Source organism: Rhinoderma darwinii, unplaced genomic scaffold, assembly GCF_050947455.1.
Source record: "Rhinoderma darwinii isolate aRhiDar2 unplaced genomic scaffold, aRhiDar2.hap1 Scaffold_4530, whole genome shotgun sequence".
Classification (NCBI taxonomy): Eukaryota; Metazoa; Chordata; class Amphibia; order Anura; family Rhinodermatidae; genus Rhinoderma; species Rhinoderma darwinii.
In genome coordinates this window covers 58,798-79,259 of record NW_027463956.1, presented here as the reverse complement: position 1 = coordinate 79,259, position 20,462 = coordinate 58,798, and the positions used below count along the sequence as shown (strand labels likewise).

The window sequence follows — 20,462 nt, the reverse complement described above, 5'->3', positions numbered from 1 at the left end:
CGGGCAGGCGAGCGGGCGGGCTGCTTTATTGGCTGTTTGCTGTTCCCCTACTCCACTCCACTATTTGACTGTTGTGCTGCATCAATCAATCAATCAATCAATCAATCAATCAATCAATCAATCAATCAATCAATCAATCAGTGGCTGGCTCAGGTGCAGCTCTTTAACTTACCTAAAAGGGAGGGCGGAGAGAAGACAAGGAAGGTGAATGAGGTGTTCCAATGTGAAATGCCGGAAACACAGAAACACAGACGACACACAACAAGAGGTGGCAATCTATTCATTAATTGCATTTAATCAATGAGCTCATTATCACTCATGCATTGTCCAACAGGTGTTGAAATAATGGGATTAAAAGGGGAGATCCCTTCAGAAAGACAGAAACAATAGCAAAGACAAAAAACACTTTTGGAATCTGCTTTTAGTCAACACATAAGGAAAGGGTGCACCGGTCCTGGAAATACTGCAATACCAGGTCAATGCGTGGAGTGGACAGAGCAAGCTCTATTTCCATCTCCCTGTTCTAAAAATCCATTTAATATATGGTCCCCAGATAGGGGACGTATCAGATATTAAACTGATAAGAACAGATACTACACTTGATCTTAGCCAAAAGGCCGAGAAGCGATAACCCGAACGGGCCGCGCGTTGCCCGAGCCTGCCCGATACTGCTGTTCAGCCCTTGCAGCGATTCAGCCTACTTCTAGGCAATTCCATGGGGCCCTGCAGGCTCACACACTCACAGCTACACGGGAGGTGAATAAAGGCCGGAGAGGAAGCCAGACAGGATTTGCTTCTTTTGCTTGCACCACAATGCAGTGCTGAAAGAGGAGGAATCTACATAAAAACGCCTTCCTGGCAACGCCCAAATGCCCTGCTGCCATGCAGATAAACACTGGCAGCGGCAGCAAGTGCATGCCCACAGCCAACCCTTGTTCCTTCACACCTTGTATCAGCTGTAATCCAGTCCAGTCCAGTGCTGCCTGCTGAGCAGCACTGACCAACACTGCCTGGGCCCAGGCTTTTATCTCTGAGGCCCCATTATGATGTCAGAAAGCTGGCTCTGGAATCCTGAGGGCTCCACTATGACACGTGCAAAGTTCCGTCTGAACTTTATATAAGACGGTGAGGCTCAGTCAGTCACTCAGTGTTGCCTGAGAGGGCAACACTGCAACAGCCGGCCGCCAGGCTGTCTTTATTTGCACAGCTAGTTGCCTCCAGGAGGCCACAAGAGGGAGACAAGGGACTGCAAAATGGAAAATAGGCATCCACCAACTTTACAGACAACTTCTCCTTGCTCCTACAACCTCCATCCTTGCACAGTTTGTTATTCTTCTAGGTAACATAGTAACAAATCCAAATTGCTGCTCTCTTTGTAGGCAAGCAAGGCTTTGTTGCAACTGCAATTCTTACTTCTTCTTGAAATGTAGGGACGACAGTACATTCCATCACATCCATCTAGTGTACACAGGTAGGTCCATTGTGGCGGGCAGGCGAGCGGGCGGGCTGCTTTATTGGCTGTTTGCTGTTCCCCTACTCCACTCCACTATTTGACTGTTGTGCTGCATCAATCAATCAATCAATCAATCAATCAATCAATCAATCAATCAATCAATCAATCAATCAATCAGTGGCTGGCTCAGGTGCAGCTCTTTAACTTACCTAAAAGGGAGGGCGGAGAGAAGACAAGGAAGGTGAATGAGGTGTTCCAATGTGAAATGCCGGAAACACAGAAACACAGACGACACACAACAAGAGGTGGCAATCTATTCATTAATTGCATTTAATCAATGAGCTCATTATCACTCATGCATTGTCCAACAGGTGTTGAAATAATGGGATTAAAAGGGGAGATCCCTTCAGAAAGACAGAAACAATAGCAAAGACAAAAAACACTTTTGGAATCTGCTTTTAGTCAACACATAAGGAAAGGGTGCACCGGTCCTGGAAATACTGCAATACCAGGTCAATGCGTGGAGTGGACAGAGCAAGCTCTATTTCCATCTCCCTGTTCTAAAAATCCATTTAATATATGGTCCCCAGATAGGGGACGTATCAGATATTAAACTGATAAGAACAGATACTACACTTGATCTTAGCCAAAAGGCCGAGAAGCGATAACCCGAACGGGCCGCGCGTTGCCCGAGCCTGCCCGATACTGCTGTTCAGCCCTTGCAGCGATTCAGCCTACTTCTAGGCAATTCCATGGGGCCCTGCAGGCTCACACACTCACAGCTACACGGGAGGTGAATAAAGGCCGGAGAGGAAGCCAGACAGGATTTGCTTCTTTTGCTTGCACCACAATGCAGTGCTGAAAGAGGAGGAATCTACATAAAAACGCCTTCCTGGCAACGCCCAAATGCCCTGCTGCCATGCAGATAAACACTGGCAGCGGCAGCAAGTGCATGCCCACAGCCACCCCTTGTTCCTTCACACCTTGTATCAGCTGTAATCCAGTCCAGTCCAGTGCTGCCTGCTGAGCAGCACTGACCAACACTGCCTGGGCCCAGGCTTTTATCTCTGAGGCCCCATTATGATGTCAGAAAGCTGGCTCTGGAATCCTGAGGGCTCCACTATGACACGTGCAAAGTTCCGTCTGAACTTTATATAAGACGGTGAGGCTCAGTCAGTCACTCAGTGTTGCCTGAGAGGGCAACACTGCAACAGCCGGCCGCCAGGCTGTCTTTTTTTTGCACAGCTAGTTGCCTCCAGGAGGCCACAAGAGGGAGACAAGGGACTGCAAAATGGAAAATAGGCATCCACCAACTTTACAGACAACTTCTCCTTGCTCCTACAACCTCCATCCTTGCACAGTTTGTTATTCTTCTAGGTAACATAGTAACAAATCCAAATTGCTGCTCTCTTTGTAGGCAAGCAAGGCTTTGTTGCAACTGCAATTCTTACTTCTTCTTGAAATGTAGGGACGACAGTACATTCCATCACATCCATCTAGTGTACACAGGTAGGTCCATTGTGGCGGGCAGGCGAGCGGGCGGGCTGCTTTATTGGCTGTTTGCTGTTCCCCTACTCCACTCCACTATTTGACTGTTGTGCTGCATCAATCAATCAATCAATCAATCAATCAATCAATCAATCAATCAATCAATCAATCAATCAATCAGTGGCTGGCTCAGGTGCAGCTCTTTAACTTACCTAAAAGGGAGGGCGGAGAGAAGACAAGGAAGGTGAATGAGGTGTTCCAATGTGAAATGCCGGAAACACAGAAACACAGACGACACACAACAAGAGGTGGCAATCTATTCATTAATTGCATTTAATCAATGAGCTCATTATCACTCATGCATTGTCCAACAGGTGTTGAAATAATGGGATTAAAAGGGGAGATCCCTTCAGAAAGACAGAAACAATAGCAAAGACAAAAAACACTTTTGGAATCTGCTTTTAGTCAACACATAAGGAAAGGGTGCACCGGTCCTGGAAATACTGCAATACCAGGTCAATGCGTGGAGTGGACAGAGCAAGCTCTATTTCCATCTCCCTGTTCTAAAAATCCATTTAATATATGGTCCCCAGATAGGGGACGTATCAGATATTAAACTGATAAGAACAGATACTACACTTGATCTTAGCCAAAAGGCCGAGAAGCGATAACCCGAACGGGCCGCGCGTTGCCCGAGCCTGCCCGATACTGCTGTTCAGCCCTTGCAGCGATTCAGCCTACTTCTAGGCAATTCCATGGGGCCCTGCAGGCTCACACACTCACAGCTACACGGGAGGTGAATAAAGGCCGGAGAGGAAGCCAGACAGGATTTGCTTCTTTTGCTTGCACCACAATGCAGTGCTGAAAGAGGAGGAATCTACATAAAAACGCCTTCCTGGCAACGCCCAAATGCCCTGCTGCCATGCAGATAAACACTGGCAGCGGCAGCAAGTGCATGCCCACAGCCACCCCTTGTTCCTTCACACCTTGTATCAGCTGTAATCCAGTCCAGTCCAGTGCTGCCTGCTGAGCAGCACTGACCAACACTGCCTGGGCCCAGGCTTTTATCTCTGAGGCCCCATTATGATGTCAGAAAGCTGGCTCTGGAATCCTGAGGGCTCCACTATGACACGTGCAAAGTTCCGTCTGAACTTTATATAAGACGGTGAGGCTCAGTCAGTCACTCAGTGTTGCCTGAGAGGGCAACACTGCAACAGCCGGCCGCCAGGCTGTCTTTTTTTTGCACAGCTAGTTGCCTCCAGGAGGCCACAAGAGGGAGACAAGGGACTGCAAAATGGAAAATAGGCATCCACCAACTTTACAGACAACTTCTCCTTGCTCCTACAACCTCCATCCTTGCACAGTTTGTTATTCTTCTAGGTAACATAGTAACAAATCCAAATTGCTGCTCTCTTTGTAGGCAAGCAAGGCTTTGTTGCAACTGCAATTCTTACTTCTTCTTGAAATGTAGGGACGACAGTACATTCCATCACATCCATCTAGTGTACACAGGTAGGTCCATTGTGGCGGGCAGGCGAGCGGGCGGGCTGCTTTATTGGCTGTTTGCTGTTCCCCTACTCCACTCCACTATTTGACTGTTGTGCTGCATCAATCAATCAATCAATCAATCAATCAATCAATCAATCAATCAATCAATCAATCAATCAATCAATCAGTGGCTGGCTCAGGTGCAGCTCTTTAACTTACCTAAAAGGGAGGGCGGAGAGAAGACAAGGAAGGTGAATGAGGTGTTCCAATGTGAAATGCCGGAAACACAGAAACACAGACGACACACAACAAGAGGTGGCAATCTATTCATTAATTGCATTTAATCAATGAGCTCATTATCACTCATGCATTGTCCAACAGGTGTTGAAATAATGGGATTAAAAGGGGAGATCCCTTCAGAAAGACAGAAACAATAGCAAAGACAAAAAACACTTTTGGAATCTGCTTTTAGTCAACACATAAGGAAAGGGTGCACCGGTCCTGGAAATACTGCAATACCAGGTCAATGCGTGGAGTGGACAGAGCAAGCTCTATTTCCATCTCCCTGTTCTAAAAATCCATTTAATATATGGTCCCCAGATAGGGGACGTATCAGATATTAAACTGATAAGAACAGATACTACACTTGATCTTAGCCAAAAGGCCGAGAAGCGATAACCCGAACGGGCCGCGCGTTGCCCGAGCCTGCCCGATACTGCTGTTCAGCCCTTGCAGCGATTCAGCCTACTTCTAGGCAATTCCATGGGGCCCTGCAGGCTCACACACTCACAGCTACACGGGAGGTGAATAAAGGCCGGAGAGGAAGCCAGACAGGATTTGCTTCTTTTGCTTGCACCACAATGCAGTGCTGAAAGAGGAGGAATCTACATAAAAACGCCTTCCTGGCAACGCCCAAATGCCCTGCTGCCATGCAGATAAACACTGGCAGCGGCAGCAAGTGCATGCCCACAGCCACCCCTTGTTCCTTCACACCTTGTATCAGCTGTAATCCAGTCCAGTCCAGTGCTGCCTGCTGAGCAGCACTGACCAACACTGCCTGGGCCCAGGCTTTTATCTCTGAGGCCCCATTATGATGTCAGAAAGCTGGCTCTGGAATCCTGAGGGCTCCGCTATGACACGTGCAAAGTTCCGTCTGAACTTTATATAAGACGGTGAGGCTCAGTCAGTCACTCAGTGTTGCCTGAGAGGGCAACACTGCAACAGCCGGCCGCCAGGCTGTCTTTTTTTTGCACAGCTAGTTGCCTCCAGGAGGCCACAAGAGGGAGACAAGGGACTGCAAAATGGAAAATAGGCATCCACCAACTTTACAGACAACTTCTCCTTGCTCCTACAACCTCCATCCTTGCACAGTTTGTTATTCTTCTAGGTAACATAGTAACAAATCCAAATTGCTGCTCTCTTTGTAGGCAAGCAAGGCTTTGTTGCAACTGCAATTCTTACTTCTTCTTGAAATGTAGGGACGACAGTACATTCCATCACATCCATCTAGTGTACACAGGTAGGTCCATTGTGGCGGGCAGGCGAGCGGGCGGGCTGCTTTATTGGCTGTTTGCTGTTCCCCTACTCCACTCCACTATTTGACTGTTGTGCTGCATCAATCAATCAATCAATCAATCAATCAATCAATCAATCAATCAATCAATCAATCAATCAAGCAATCAATCAATCAGTGGCTGGCTCAGGTGCAGCTCTTTAACTTACCTAAAAGGGAGGGCGGAGAGAAGACAAGGAAGGTGAATGAGGTGTTCCAATGTGAAATGCCGGAAACACAGAAACACAGACGACACACAACAAGAGGTGGCAATCTATTCATTAATTGCATTTAATCAATGAGCTCATTATCACTCATGCATTGTCCAACAGGTGTTGAAATAATGGGATTAAAAGGGGAGATCCCTTCAGAAAGACAGAAACAATAGCAAAGACAAAAAACACTTTTGGAATCTGCTTTTAGTCAACACATAAGGAAAGGGTGCACCGGTCCTGGAAATACTGCAATACCAGGTCAATGCGTGGAGTGGACAGAGCAAGCTCTATTTCCATCTCCCTGTTCTAAAAATCCATTTAATATATGGTCCCCAGATAGGGGACGTATCAGATATTAAACTGATAAGAACAGATACTACACTTGATCTTAGCCAAAAGGCCGAGAAGCGATAACCCGAACGGGCCGCGCGTTGCCCGAGCCTGCCCGATACTGCTGTTCAGCCCTTGCAGCGATTCAGCCTACTTCTAGGCAATTCCATGGGGCCCTGCAGGCTCCCACACTCACAGCTACACGGGAGGTGAATAAAGGCCGGAGAGGAAGCCAGACAGGATTTGCTTCTTTTGCTTGCACCACAATGCAGTGCTGAAAGAGGAGGAATCTACATAAAAACGCCTTCCTGGCAACGCCCAAATGCCCTGCTGCCATGCAGATAAACACTGGCAGCGGCAGCAAGTGCATGCCCACAGCCACCCCTTGTTCCTTCACACCTTGTATCAGCTGTAATCCAGTCCAGTCCAGTGCTGCCTGCTGAGCAGCACTGACCAACACTGCCTGGGCCCAGGCTTTTATCTCTGAGGCCCCATTATGATGTCAGAAAGCTGGCTCTGGAATCCTGAGGGCTCCACTATGACACGTGCAAAGTTCCGTCTGAACTTTATATAAGACGGTGAGGCTCAGTCAGTCACTCAGTGTTGCCTGAGAGGGCAACACTGCAACAGCCGGCCGCCAGGCTGTCTTTATTTGCACAGCTAGTTGCCTCCAGGAGGCCACAAGAGGGAGACAAGGGACTGCAAAATGGAAAATAGGCATCCACCAACTTTACAGACAACTTCTCCTTGCTCCTACAACCTCCATCCTTGCACAGTTTGTTATTCTTCTAGGTAACATAGTAGCAAATCCAAATTGCTGCTCTCTTTGTAGGCAAGCAAGGCTTTGTTGCAACTGCAATTCTTACTTCTTCTTGAAATGTAGGGACGACAGTACATTCCATCACATCCATCTAGTGTACACAGGTAGGTCCATTGTGGCGGGCAGGCGAGCGGGCGGGCTGCTTTATTGGCTGTTTGCTGTTCCCCTACTCCACTCCACTATTTGACTGTTGTGCTGCATCAATCAATCAATCAATCAATCAATCAATCAATCAATCAATCAATCAATCAATCAATCAGTGGCTGGCTCAGGTGCAGCTCTTTAACTTACCTAAAAGGGAGGGCGGAGAGAAGACAAGGAAGGTGAATGAGGTGTTCCAATGTGAAATGCCGGAAACACAGAAACACAGACGACACACAACAAGAGGTGGCAATCTATTCATTAATTGCATTTAATCAATGAGCTCATTATCACTCATGCATTGTCCAACAGGTGTTGAAATAATGGGATTAAAAGGGGAGATCCCTTCAGAAAGACAGAAACAATAGCAAAGACAAAAAACACTTTTGGAATCTGCTTTTAGTCAACACATAAGGAAAGGGTGCACCGGTCCTGGAAATACTGCAATACCAGGTCAATGCGTGGAGTGGACAGAGCAAGCTCTATTTCCATCTCCCTGTTCTAAAAATCCATTTAATATATGGTCCCCAGATAGGGGACGTATCAGATATTAAACTGATAAGAACAGATACTACACTTGATCTTAGCCAAAAGGCCGAGAAGCGATAACCCGAACGGGCCGCGCGTTGCCCGAGCCTGCCCGATACTGCTGTTCAGCCCTTGCAGCGATTCAGCCTACTTCTAGGCAATTCCATGGGGCCCTGCAGGCTCACACACTCACAGCTACACGGGAGGTGAATAAAGGCCGGAGAGGAAGCCAGACAGGATTTGCTTCTTTTGCTTGCACCACAATGCAGTGCTGAAAGAGGAGGAATCTACATAAAAACGCCTTCCTGGCAACGCCCAAATGCCCTGCTGCCATGCAGATAAACACTGGCAGCGGCAGCAAGTGCATGCCCACAGCCACCCCTTGTTCCTTCACACCTTGTATCAGCTGTAATCCAGTCCAGTCCAGTGCTGCCTGCTGAGCAGCACTGACCAACACTGCCTGGGCCCAGGCTTTTATCTCTGAGGCCCCATTATGATGTCAGAAAGCTGGCTCTGGAATCCTGAGGGCTCCACTATGACACGTGCAAAGTTCCGTCTGAACTTTATATAAGACGGTGAGGCTCAGTCAGTCACTCAGTGTTGCCTGAGAGGGCAACACTGCAACAGCCGGCCGCCAGGCTGTCTTTTTTTTGCACAGCTAGTTGCCTCCAGGAGGCCACAAGAGGGAGACAAGGGACTGCAAAATGGAAAATAGGCATCCACCAACTTTACAGACAACTTCTCCTTGCTCCTACAACCTCCATCCTTGCACAGTTTGTTATTCTTCTAGGTAACATAGTAACAAATCCAAATTGCTGCTCTCTTTGTAGGCAAGCAAGGCTTTGTTGCAACTGCAATTCTTACTTCTTCTTGAAATGTAGGGACGACAGTACATTCCATCACATCCATCTAGTGTACACAGGTAGGTCCATTGTGGCGGGCAGGCGAGCGGGCGGGCTGCTTTATTGGCTGTTTGCTGTTCCCCTACTCCACTCCACTATTTGACTGTTGTGCTGCATCAATCAATCAATCAATCAATCAATCAATCAATCAATCAATCAATCAAGCAATCAATCAATCAGTGGCTGGCTCAGGTGCAGCTCTTTAACTTACCTAAAAGGGAGGGCGGAGAGAAGACAAGGAAGGTGAATGAGGTGTTCCAATGTGAAATGCCGGAAACACAGAAACACAGACGACACACAACAAGAGGTGGCAATCTATTCATTAATTGCATTTAATCAATGAGCTCATTATCACTCATGCATTGTCCAACAGGTGTTGAAATAATGGGATTAAAAGGGGAGATCCCTTCAGAAAGACAGAAACAATAGCAAAGACAAAAAACACTTTTGGAATCTGCTTTTAGTCAACACATAAGGAAAGGGTGCACCGGTCCTGGAAATACTGCAATACCAGGTCAATGCGTGGAGTGGACAGAGCAAGCTCTATTTCCATCTCCCTGTTCTAAAAATCCATTTAATATATGGTCCCCAGATAGGGGACGTATCAGATATTAAACTGATAAGAACAGATACTACACTTGATCTTAGCCAAAAGGCCGAGAAGCGATAACCCGAACGGGCCGCGCGTTGCCCGAGCCTGCCCGATACTGCTGTTCAGCCCTTGCAGCGATTCAGCCTACTTCTAGGCAATTCCATGGGGCCCTGCAGGCTCACACACTCACAGCTACACGGGAGGTGAATAAAGGCCGGAGAGGAAGCCAGACAGGATTTGCTTCTTTTGCTTGCACCACAATGCAGTGCTGAAAGAGGAGGAATCTACATAAAAACGCCTTCCTGGCAACGCCCAAATGCCCTGCTGCCATGCAGATAAACACTGGCAGCGGCAGCAAGTGCATGCCCACAGCCACCCCTTGTTCCTTCACACCTTGTATCAGCTGTAATCCAGTCCAGTCCAGTGCTGCCTGCTGAGCAGCACTGACCAACACTGCCTGGGCCCAGGCTTTTATCTCTGAGGCCCCATTATGATGTCAGAAAGCTGGCTCTGGAATCCTGAGGGCTCCACTATGACACGTGCAAAGTTCCGTCTGAACTTTATATAAGACGGTGAGGCTCAGTCAGTCACTCAGTGTTGCCTGAGAGGGCAACACTGCAACAGCCGGCCGCCAGGCTGTCTTTTTTTTGCACAGCTAGTTGCCTCCAGGAGGCCACAAGAGGGAGACAAGGGACTGCAAAATGGAAAATAGGCATCCACCAACTTTACAGACAACTTCTCCTTGCTCCTACAACCTCCATCCTTGCACAGTTTGTTATTCTTCTAGGTAACATAGTAACAAATCCAAATTGCTGCTCTCTTTGTAGGCAAGCAAGGCTTTGTTGCAACTGCAATTCTTACTTCTTCTTGAAATGTAGGGACGACAGTACATTCCATCACATCCATCTAGTGTACACAGGTAGGTCCATTGTGGCGGGCAGGCGAGCGGGCGGGCTGCTTTATTGGCTGTTTGCTGTTCCCCTACTCCACTCCACTATTTGACTGTTGTGCTGCAATCAATCAATCAATCAATCAATCAATCAATCAATCAATCAGTGGCTGGCTCAGGTGCAGCTCTTTAACTTACCTAAAAGGGAGGGCGGAGAGAAGACAAGGAAGGTGAATGAGGTGTTCCAATGTGAAATGCCGGAAACACAGAAACACAGACGACACACAACAAGAGGTGGCAATCTATTCATTAATTGCATTTAATCAATGAGCTCATTATCACTCATGCATTGTCCAACAGGTGTTGAAATAATGGGATTAAAAGGGGAGATCCCTTCAGAAAGACAGAAACAATAGCAAAGACAAAAAACACTTTTGGAATCTGCTTTTAGTCAACACATAAGGAAAGGGTGCACCGGTCCTGGAAATACTGCAATACCAGGTCAATGCGTGGAGTGGACAGAGCAAGCTCTATTTCCATCTCCCTGTTCTAAAAATCCATTTAATATATGGTCCCCAGATAGGGGACGTATCAGATATTAAACTGATAAGAACAGATACTACACTTGATCTTAGCCAAAAGGCCGAGAAGCGATAACCCGAACGGGCCGCGCGTTGCCCGAGCCTGCCCGATACTGCTGTTCAGCCCTTGCAGCGATTCAGCCTACTTCTAGGCAATTCCATGGGGCCCTGCAGGCTCACACACTCACAGCTACACGGGAGGTGAATAAAGGCCGGAGAGGAAGCCAGACAGGATTTGCTTCTTTTGCTTGCACCACAATGCAGTGCTGAAAGAGGAGGAATCTACATAAAAACGCCTTCCTGGCAACGCCCAAATGCCCTGCTGCCATGCAGATAAACACTGGCAGCGGCAGCAAGTGCATGCCCACAGCCACCCCTTGTTCCTTCACACCTTGTATCAGCTGTAATCCAGTCCAGTCCAGTGCTGCCTGCTGAGCAGCACTGACCAACACTGCCTGGGCCCAGGCTTTTATCTCTGAGGCCCCATTATGATGTCAGAAAGCTGGCTCTGGAATCCTGAGGGCTCCACTATGACACGTGCAAAGTTCCGTCTGAACTTTATATAAGACGGTGAGGCTCAGTCAGTCACTCAGTGTTGCCTGAGAGGGCAACACTGCAACAGCCGGCCGCCAGGCTGTCTTTTTTTTGCACAGCTAGTTGCCTCCAGGAGGCCACAAGAGGGAGACAAGGGACTGCAAAATGGAAAATAGGCATCCACCAACTTTACAGACAACTTCTCCTTGCTCCTACAACCTCCATCCTTGCACAGTTTGTTATTCTTCTAGGTAACATAGTAACAAATCCAAATTGCTGCTCTCTTTGTAGGCAAGCAAGGCTTTGTTGCAACTGCAATTCTTACTTCTTCTTGAAATGTAGGGACGACAGTACATTCCATCACATCCATCTAGTGTACACAGGTAGGTCCATTGTGGCGGGCAGGCGAGCGGGCGGGCTGCTTTATTGGCTGTTTGCTGTTCCCCTACTCCACTCCACTATTTGACTGTTGTGCTGCATCAATCAATCAATCAATCAATCAATCAATCAATCAATCAATCAGTGGCTGGCTCAGGTGCAGCTCTTTAACTTACCTAAACTTTAACTTACCTAAAAGGGAGGGCGGAGAGAAGACAAGGAAGGTGAATGAGGTGTTCCAATGTGAAATGCCGGAAACACAGAAACACAGACGACACACAACAAGAGGTGGCAATCTATTCATTAATTGCATTTAATCAATGAGCTCATTATCACTCATGCATTGTCCAACAGGTGTTGAAATAATGGGATTAAAAGGGGAGATCCCTTCAGAAAGACAGAAACAATAGCAAAGACAAAAAACACTTTTGGAATCTGCTTTTAGTCAACACATAAGGAAAGGGTGCACCGGTCCTGGAAATACTGCAATACCAGGTCAATGCGTGGAGTGGACAGAGCAAGCTCTATTTCCATCTCCCTGTTCTAAAAATCCATTTAATATATGGTCCCCAGATAGGGGACGTATCAGATATTAAACTGATAAGAACAGATACTACACTTGATCTTAGCCAAAAGGCCGAGAAGCGATAACCCGAACGGGCCGCGCGTTGCCCGAGCCTGCCCGATACTGCTGTTCAGCCCTTGCAGCGATTCAGCCTACTTCTAGGCAATTCCATGGGGCCCTGCAGGCTCACACACTCACAGCTACACGGGAGGTGAATAAAGGCCGGAGAGGAAGCCAGACAGGATTTGCTTCTTTTGCTTGCACCACAATGCAGTGCTGAAAGAGGAGGAATCTACATAAAAACGCCTTCCTGGCAACGCCCAAATGCCCTGCTGCCATGCAGATAAACACTGGCAGCGGCAGCAAGTGCATGCCCACAGCCACCCCTTGTTCCTTCACACCTTGTATCAGCTGTAATCCAGTCCAGTCCAGTGCTGCCTGCTGAGCAGCACTGACCAACACTGCCTGGGCCCAGGCTTTTATCTCTGAGGCCCCATTATGATGTCAGAAAGCTGGCTCTGGAATCCTGAGGGCTCCACTATGACACGTGCAAAGTTCCGTCTGAACTTTATATAAGACGGTGAGGCTCAGTCAGTCACTCAGTGTTGCCTGAGAGGGCAACACTGCAACAGCCGGCCGCCAGGCTGTCTTTATTTGCACAGCTAGTTGCCTCCAGGAGGCCACAAGAGGGAGACAAGGGACTGCAAAATGGAAAATAGGCATCCACCAACTTTACAGACAACTTCTCCTTGCTCCTACAACCTCCATCCTTGCACAGTTTGTTATTCTTCTAGGTAACATAGTAACAAATCCAAATTGCTGCTCTCTTTGTAGGCAAGCAAGGCTTTGTTGCAACTGCAATTCTTACTTCTTCTTGAAATGTAGGGACGACAGTACATTCCATCACATCCATCTAGTGTACACAGGTAGGTCCATTGTGGCGGGCAGGCGAGCGGGCGGGCTGCTTTATTGGCTGTTTGCTGTTCCCCTACTCCACTCCACTATTTGACTGTTGTGCTGCATCAATCAATCAATCAATCAATCAATCAATCAATCAATCAATCAGTGGCTGGCTCAGGTGCAGCTCTTTAACTTACCTAAAAGGGAGGGCGGAGAGAAGACAAGGAAGGTGAATGAGGTGTTCCAATGTGAAATGCCGGAAACACAGAAACACAGACGACACACAACAAGAGGTGGCAATCTATTCATTAATTGCATTTAATCAATGAGCTCATTATCACTCATGCATTGTCCAACAGGTGTTGAAATAATGGGATTAAAAGGGGAGATCCCTTCAGAAAGACAGAAACAATAGCAAAGACAAAAAACACTTTTGGAATCTGCTTTTAGTCAACACATAAGGAAAGGGTGCACCGGTCCTGGAAATACTGCAATACCAGGTCAATGCGTGGAGTGGACAGAGCAAGCTCTATTTCCATCTCCCTGTTCTAAAAATCCATTTAATATATGGTCCCCAGATAGGGGACGTATCAGATATTAAACTGATAAGAACAGATACTACACTTGATCTTAGCCAAAAGGCCGAGAAGCGATAACCCGAACGGGCCGCGCGTTGCCCGAGCCTGCCCGATACTGCTGTTCAGCCCTTGCAGCGATTCAGCCTACTTCTAGGCAATTCCATGGGGCCCTGCAGGCTCACACACTCACAGCTACACGGGAGGTGAATAAAGGCCGGAGAGGAAGCCAGACAGGATTTGCTTCTTTTGCTTGCACCACAATGCAGTGCTGAAAGAGGAGGAATCTACATAAAAACGCCTTCCTGGCAACGCCCAAATGCCCTGCTGCCATGCAGATAAACACTGGCAGCGGCAGCAAGTGCATGCCCACAGCCACCCCTTGTTCCTTCACACCTTGTATCAGCTGTAATCCAGTCCAGTCCAGTGCTGCCTGCTGAGCAGCACTGACCAACACTGCCTGGGCCCAGGCTTTTATCTCTGAGGCCCCATTATGATGTCAGAAAGCTGGCTCTGGAATCCTGAGGGCTCCACTATGACACGTGCAAAGTTCCGTCTGAACTTTATATAAGACGGTGAGGCTCAGTCAGTCACTCAGTGTTGCCTGAGAGGGCAACACTGCAACAGCCGGCCGCCAGGCTGTCTTTATTTGCACAGCTAGTTGCCTCCAGGAGGCCACAAGAGGGAGACAAGGGACTGCAAAATGGAAAATAGGCATCCACCAACTTTACAGACAACTTCTCCTTGCTCCTACAACCTCCATCCTTGCACAGTTTGTTATTCTTCTAGGTAACATAGTAACAAATCCAAATTGCTGCTCTCTTTGTAGGCAAGCAAGGCTTTGTTGCAACTGCAATTCTTACTTCTTCTTGAAATGTAGGGACGACAGTACATTCCATCACATCCATCTAGTGTACACAGGTAGGTCCATTGTGGCGGGCAGGCGAGCGGGCGGGCTGCTTTATTGGCTGTTTGCTGTTCCCCTACTCCACTCCACTATTTGACTGTTGTGCTGCATCAATCAATCAATCAATCAATCAATCAATCAATCAATCAATCAGTGGCTGGCTCAGGTGCAGCTCTTTAACTTACCTAAAAGGGAGGGCGGAGAGAAGACAAGGAAGGTGAATGAGGTGTTCCAATGTGAAATGCCGGAAACACAGAAACACAGACGACACACAACAAGAGGTGGCAATCTATTCATTAATTGCATTTAATCAATGAGCTCATTATCACTCATGCATTGTCCAACAGGTGTTGAAATAATGGGATTAAAAGGGGAGATCCCTTCAGAAAGACAGAAACAATAGCAAAGACAAAAAACACTTTTGGAATCTGCTTTTAGTCAACACATAAGGAAAGGGTGCACCGGTCCTGGAAATACTGCAATACCAGGTCAATGCGTGGAGTGGACAGAGCAAGCTCTATTTCCATCTCCCTGTTCTAAAAATCCATTTAATATATGGTCCCCAGATAGGGGACGTATCAGATATTAAACTGATAAGAACAGATACTACACTTGATCTTAGCCAAAAGGCCGAGAAGCGATAACCCGAACGGGCCGCGCGTTGCCCGAGCCTGCCCGATACTGCTGTTCAGCCCTTGCAGCGATTCAGCCTACTTCTAGGCAATTCCATGGGGCCCTGCAGGCTCACACACTCACAGCTACACGGGAGGTGAATAAAGGCCGGAGAGGAAGCCAGACAGGATTTGCTTCTTTTGCTTGCACCACAATGCAGTGCTGAAAGAGGAGGAATCTACATAAAAACGCCTTCCTGGCAACGCCCAAATGCCCTGCTGCCATGCAGATAAACACTGGCAGCGGCAGCAAGTGCATGCCCACAGCCACCCCTTGTTCCTTCACACCTTGTATCAGCTGTAATCCAGTCCAGTCCAGTGCTGCCTGCTGAGCAGCACTGACCAACACTGCCTGGGCCCAGGCTTTTATCTCTGAGGCCCCATTATGATGTCAGAAAGCTGGCTCTGGAATCCTGAGGGCTCCACTATGACACGTGCAAAGTTCCGTCTGAACTTTATATAAGACGGTGAGGCTCAGTCAGTCACTCAGTGTTGCCTGAGAGGGCAACACTGCAACAGCCGGCCGCCAGGCTGTCTTTTTTTTGCACAGCTAGTTGCCTCCAGGAGGCCACAAGAGGGAGACAAGGGACTGCAAAATGGAAAATAGGCATCCACCAACTTTACAGACAACTTCTCCTTGCTCCTACAACCTCCATCCTTGCACAGTTTGTTATTCTTCTAGGTAACATAGTAACAAATCCAAATTGCTGCTCTCTTTGTAGGCAAGCAAGGCTTTGTTGCAACTGCAATTCTTACTTCTTCTTGAAATGTAGGGACAACAGTACATTCCATCACATCCATCTAGTGTACACAGGTAGGTCCATTGTGGCGGGCAGGCGAGCGGGCGGGCTGCTTTATTGGCTGTTTGCTGTTCCCCTACTCCACTCCACTATTTGACTGTTGTGCTGCATCAATCAATCAATCAATCAATCAATCAATCAATCAATCAATCAATCAATCAATCAATCAATCAATCAATCAGTGGCTGGCTCAGGTGCAGCTCTTTAACTTACCTAAAAGGGAGGGCGGAGAGAAGACAAGGAAGGTGAATGAGGTGTTCCAATGTGAAATGCCGGAAACACAGAAACACAGACGACACACAACAAGAGGTGGCAATCTATTCATTAATTGCATTTAATCAATGAGCTCATTATCACTCATGCATTGTCCAACAGGTGTTGAAATAATGGGATTAAAAGGGGAGATCCCTTCAGAAAGACAGAAACAATAGCAAAGACAAAAAACACTTTTGGAATCTGCTTTTAGTCAACACATAAGGAAAGGGTGCACCGGTCCTGGAAATACTGCAATACCAGGTCAATGCGTGGAGTGGACAGAGCAAGCTCTATTTCCATCTCCCTGTTCTAAAAATCCATTTAATATATGGTCCCCAGATAGGGGACGTATCAGATATTAAACTGATAAGAACAGATACTACACTTGATCTTAGCCAAAAGGCCGAGAAGCGATAACCCGAACGGGCCGCGCGTTGCCCGAGCCTGCCCGATACTGCTGTTCAGCCCTTGCAGCGATTCAGCCTACTTCTAGGCAATTCCATGGGGCCCTGCAGGCTCACACACTCACAGCTACACGGGAGGTGAATAAAGGCCGGAGAGGAAGCCAGACAGGATTTGCTTCTTTTGCTTGCACCACAATGCAGTGCTGAAAGAGGAGGAATCTACATAAAAACGCCTTCCTGGCAACGCCCAAATGCCCTGCTGCCATGCAGATAAACACTGGCAGCGGCAGCAAGTGCATGCCCACAGCCACCCCTTGTTCCTTCACACCTTGTATCAGCTGTAATCCAGTCCAGTCCAGTGCTGCCTGCTGAGCAGCACTGACCAACACTGCCTGGGCCCAGGCTTTTATCTCTGAGGCCCCATTATGATGTCAGAAAGCTGGCTCTGGAATCCTGAGGGCTCCACTATGACACGTGCAAAGTTCCGTCTGAACTTTATATAAGACGGTGAGGCTCAGTCAGTCACTCAGTGTTGCCTGAGAGGGCAACACTGCAACAGCCGGCCGCCAGGCTGTCTTTTTTTTGCACAGCTAGTTGCCTCCAGGAGGCCATAAGAGGGAGACAAGGGACTGCAAAATGGAAAATAGGCATCCACCAACTTTACAGACAACTTCTCCTTGCTCCTACAACCTCCATCCTTGCACAGTTTGTTATTCTTCTAGGTAACATAGTAACAAATCCAAATTGCTGCTCTCTTTGTAGGCAAGCAAGGCTTTGTTGCAACTGCAATTCTTACTTCTTCTTGAAATGTAGGGACGACAGTACATTCCATCACATCCATCTAGTGTACACAGGTAGGTCCATTGTGGCGGGCAGGCGAGCGGGCGGGCTGCTTTATTGGCTGTTTGCTGTTCCCCTACTCCACTCCACTATTTGACTGTTGTGCTGCATCAATCAATCAATCAATCAATCAATCAATCAATCAATCAATCAATCAATCAATCAATCAGTGGCTGGCTCAGGTGCAGCTCTTTAACTTACCTAAAAGGGAGGGCGGAGAGAAGACAAGGAAGGTGAATGAGGTGTTCCAATGTGAAATGCCGGAAACACAGAAACACAGACGACACACAACAAGAGGTGGCAATCTATTCATTAATTGCATTTAATCAATGAGCTCATTATCACTCATGCATTGTCCAACAGGTGTTGAAATAATGGGATTAAAAGGGGAGATCCCTTCAGAAAGACAGAAACAATAGCAAAGACAAAAAACACTTTTGGAATCTGCTTTTAGTCAACACATAAGGAAAGGGTGCACCGGTCCTGGAAATACTGCAATACCAGGTCAATGCGTGGAGTGGACAGAGCAAGCTCTATTTCCATCTCCCTGTTCTAAAAATCCATTTAATATATGGTCCCCAGATAGGGGACGTATCAGATATTAAACTGATAAGAACAGATACTACACTTGATCTTAGCCAAAAGGCCGAGAAGCGATAACCCGAACGGGCCGCGCGTTGCCCGTGCCTGCCCGATACTGCTGTTCAGCCCTTGCAGCGATTCAGCCTACTTCTAGGCAATTCCATGGGGCCCTGCAGGCTCACACACTCACAGCTACACGGGAGGTGAATAAAGGCCGGAGAGGAAGCCAGACAGGATTTGCTTCTTTTGCTTGCACCACAATGCAGTGCTGAAAGAGGAGGAATCTACATAAAAACGCCTTCCTGGCAACGCCCAAATGCCCTGCTGCCATGCAGATAAACACTGGCAGCGGCAGCAAGTGCATGCCCACAGCCACCCCTTGTTCCTTCACACCTTGTATCAGCTGTAATCCAGTCCAGTCCAGTGCTGCCTGCTGAGCAGCACTGACCAACACTGCCTGGGCCCAGGCTTTTATCTCTGAGGCCCCATTATGATGTCAGAAAGCTGGCTCTGGAATCCTGAGGGCTCCACTATGACACGTGCAAAGTTCCGTCTGAACTTTATATAAGACGGTGAGGCTCAGTCAGTCACTCAGTGTTGCCTGAGAGGGCAACACTGCAACAGCCGGCCGCCAGGCTGTCTTTTTTTTGCACAGCTAGTTGCCTCCAGGAGGCCACAAGAGGGAGACAAGGGACTGCAAAATGGAAAATAGGCATCCACCAACTTTACAGACAACTTCTCCTTGCTCCTACAACCTCCATCCTTGCACAGTTTGTTATTCTTCTAGGTAACATAGTAACAAATCCAAATTGCTGCTCTCTTTGTAGGCAAGCAAGGCTTTGTTGCAACTGCAATTCTTACTTCTTCTTGAAATGTAGGGACGACAGTACATTCCATCACATCCATCTAGTGTACACAGGTAGGTCCATTGTGGCGGGCAGGCGAGCGGGCGGGCTGCTTTATTGGCTGTTTGCTGTTCCCCTACTCCACTCCACTATTTGACTGTTGTGCTGCATCAATCAATCAATCAATCAATCAATCAATCAATCAATCAATCAATCAATCAATCAATCAGTGGCTGGCTCAGGTGCAGCTCTTTAACTTACCTAAAAGGGAGGGCGGAGAGAAGACAAGGAAGGTGAATGAGGTGTTCCAATGTGAAATGCCGGAAACACAGAAACACAGACGACACACAACAAGAGGTGGCAATCTATTCATTAATTGCATTTAATCAATGAGCTCATTATCACTCATGCATTGTCCAACAGGTGTTGAAATAATGGGATTAAAAGGGGAGATCCCTTCAGAAAGACAGAAACAATAGCAAAGACAAAAAACACTTTTGGAATCTGCTTTTAGTCAACACATAAGGAAAGGGTGCACCGGTCCTGGAAATACTGCAATACCAGGTCAATGCGTGGAGTGGACAGAGCAAGCTCTATTTCCATCTCCCTGTTCTAAAAATCCATTTAATATATGGTCCCCAGATAGGGGACGTATCAGATATTAAACTGATAAGAACAGATACTACACTTGATCTTAGCCAAAAGGCCGAGAAGCGATAACCCGAACGGGCCGCGCGTTGCCCGAGCCTGCCCGATACTGCTGTTCAGCCCTTGCAGCGATTCAGCCTACTTCTAGGCAATTCCATGGGGCCCTGCAGGCTCACACACTCACAGCTACACGGGAGGTGAATAAAGGCCGGAGAGGAAGCCAGACAGGATTTGCTTCTTTTGCTTGCACCACAATGCAGTGCTGAAAGAGGAGGAATCTACATAAAAACGCCTTCCTGGCAACGCCCAAATGCCCTGCTGCCATGCAGATAAACACTGGCAGCGGCAGCAAGTGCATGCCCACAGCCACCCCTTGTTCCTTCACACCTTGTATCAGCTGTAATCCAGTCCAGTCCAGTGCTGCCTGCTGAGCAGCACTGACCAACACTGCCTGGGCCCAGGCTTTTATCTCTGAGGCCCCATTATGATGTCAGAAAGCTGGCTCTGGAATCCTGAGGGCTCCACTATGACACGTGCAAAGTTCCGTCTGAACTTTATATAAGACGGTGAGGCTCAGTC

At 47.7% G+C, this 20,462-nt stretch overlaps 14 non-coding genes across 14 annotated transcripts; all 14 read right to left on the bottom strand.

Moving 5' to 3' along the window:
- Positions 1-438: 438 nt before the first annotated feature.
- On the bottom strand, positions 439-629 carry LOC142717113 (U2 spliceosomal RNA). Its single transcript, XR_012871784.1, has one exon. It is a non-coding gene; the product is annotated as a U2 spliceosomal RNA (small nuclear RNA).
- Positions 630-1,928: 1,299 nt separating this feature from the next.
- LOC142717112 (U2 spliceosomal RNA) lies at positions 1,929-2,119 on the bottom strand. The gene has a single exon (XR_012871783.1). It is a non-coding gene; the product is annotated as a U2 spliceosomal RNA (small nuclear RNA).
- Positions 2,120-3,419: 1,300 nt separating this feature from the next.
- On the bottom strand, positions 3,420-3,610 carry LOC142717110 (U2 spliceosomal RNA). Its single transcript, XR_012871781.1, has one exon. It is a non-coding gene; the product is annotated as a U2 spliceosomal RNA (small nuclear RNA).
- Positions 3,611-4,914: 1,304 nt separating this feature from the next.
- LOC142717108 (U2 spliceosomal RNA) lies at positions 4,915-5,105 on the bottom strand. The gene has a single exon (XR_012871780.1). It is a non-coding gene; the product is annotated as a U2 spliceosomal RNA (small nuclear RNA).
- Positions 5,106-6,417: 1,312 nt separating this feature from the next.
- Positions 6,418-6,608, bottom strand: LOC142717107 (U2 spliceosomal RNA). The gene has a single exon (XR_012871779.1). It is a non-coding gene; the product is annotated as a U2 spliceosomal RNA (small nuclear RNA).
- Positions 6,609-7,903: 1,295 nt separating this feature from the next.
- On the bottom strand, positions 7,904-8,094 carry LOC142717106 (U2 spliceosomal RNA). Its single transcript, XR_012871778.1, has one exon. It is a non-coding gene; the product is annotated as a U2 spliceosomal RNA (small nuclear RNA).
- Positions 8,095-9,394: 1,300 nt separating this feature from the next.
- Positions 9,395-9,585, bottom strand: LOC142717105 (U2 spliceosomal RNA). Its single transcript, XR_012871777.1, has one exon. It is a non-coding gene; the product is annotated as a U2 spliceosomal RNA (small nuclear RNA).
- Positions 9,586-10,862: 1,277 nt separating this feature from the next.
- Positions 10,863-11,053, bottom strand: LOC142717104 (U2 spliceosomal RNA). Its single transcript, XR_012871776.1, has one exon. It is a non-coding gene; the product is annotated as a U2 spliceosomal RNA (small nuclear RNA).
- Positions 11,054-12,349: 1,296 nt separating this feature from the next.
- Positions 12,350-12,540, bottom strand: LOC142717103 (U2 spliceosomal RNA). The gene has a single exon (XR_012871775.1). It is a non-coding gene; the product is annotated as a U2 spliceosomal RNA (small nuclear RNA).
- A 1,279-nt stretch (positions 12,541-13,819) lies between these two features.
- LOC142717102 (U2 spliceosomal RNA) lies at positions 13,820-14,010 on the bottom strand. Its single transcript, XR_012871774.1, has one exon. It is a non-coding gene; the product is annotated as a U2 spliceosomal RNA (small nuclear RNA).
- A 1,279-nt stretch (positions 14,011-15,289) lies between these two features.
- On the bottom strand, positions 15,290-15,480 carry LOC142717101 (U2 spliceosomal RNA). The gene has a single exon (XR_012871773.1). It is a non-coding gene; the product is annotated as a U2 spliceosomal RNA (small nuclear RNA).
- A 1,308-nt stretch (positions 15,481-16,788) lies between these two features.
- Positions 16,789-16,979, bottom strand: LOC142717100 (U2 spliceosomal RNA). The gene has a single exon (XR_012871772.1). It is a non-coding gene; the product is annotated as a U2 spliceosomal RNA (small nuclear RNA).
- A 1,296-nt stretch (positions 16,980-18,275) lies between these two features.
- Positions 18,276-18,466, bottom strand: LOC142717097 (U2 spliceosomal RNA). The gene has a single exon (XR_012871770.1). It is a non-coding gene; the product is annotated as a U2 spliceosomal RNA (small nuclear RNA).
- Positions 18,467-19,762: 1,296 nt separating this feature from the next.
- LOC142717096 (U2 spliceosomal RNA) lies at positions 19,763-19,953 on the bottom strand. Its single transcript, XR_012871769.1, has one exon. It is a non-coding gene; the product is annotated as a U2 spliceosomal RNA (small nuclear RNA).
- Between the last annotated feature and the right edge of the window lie 509 nt (positions 19,954-20,462).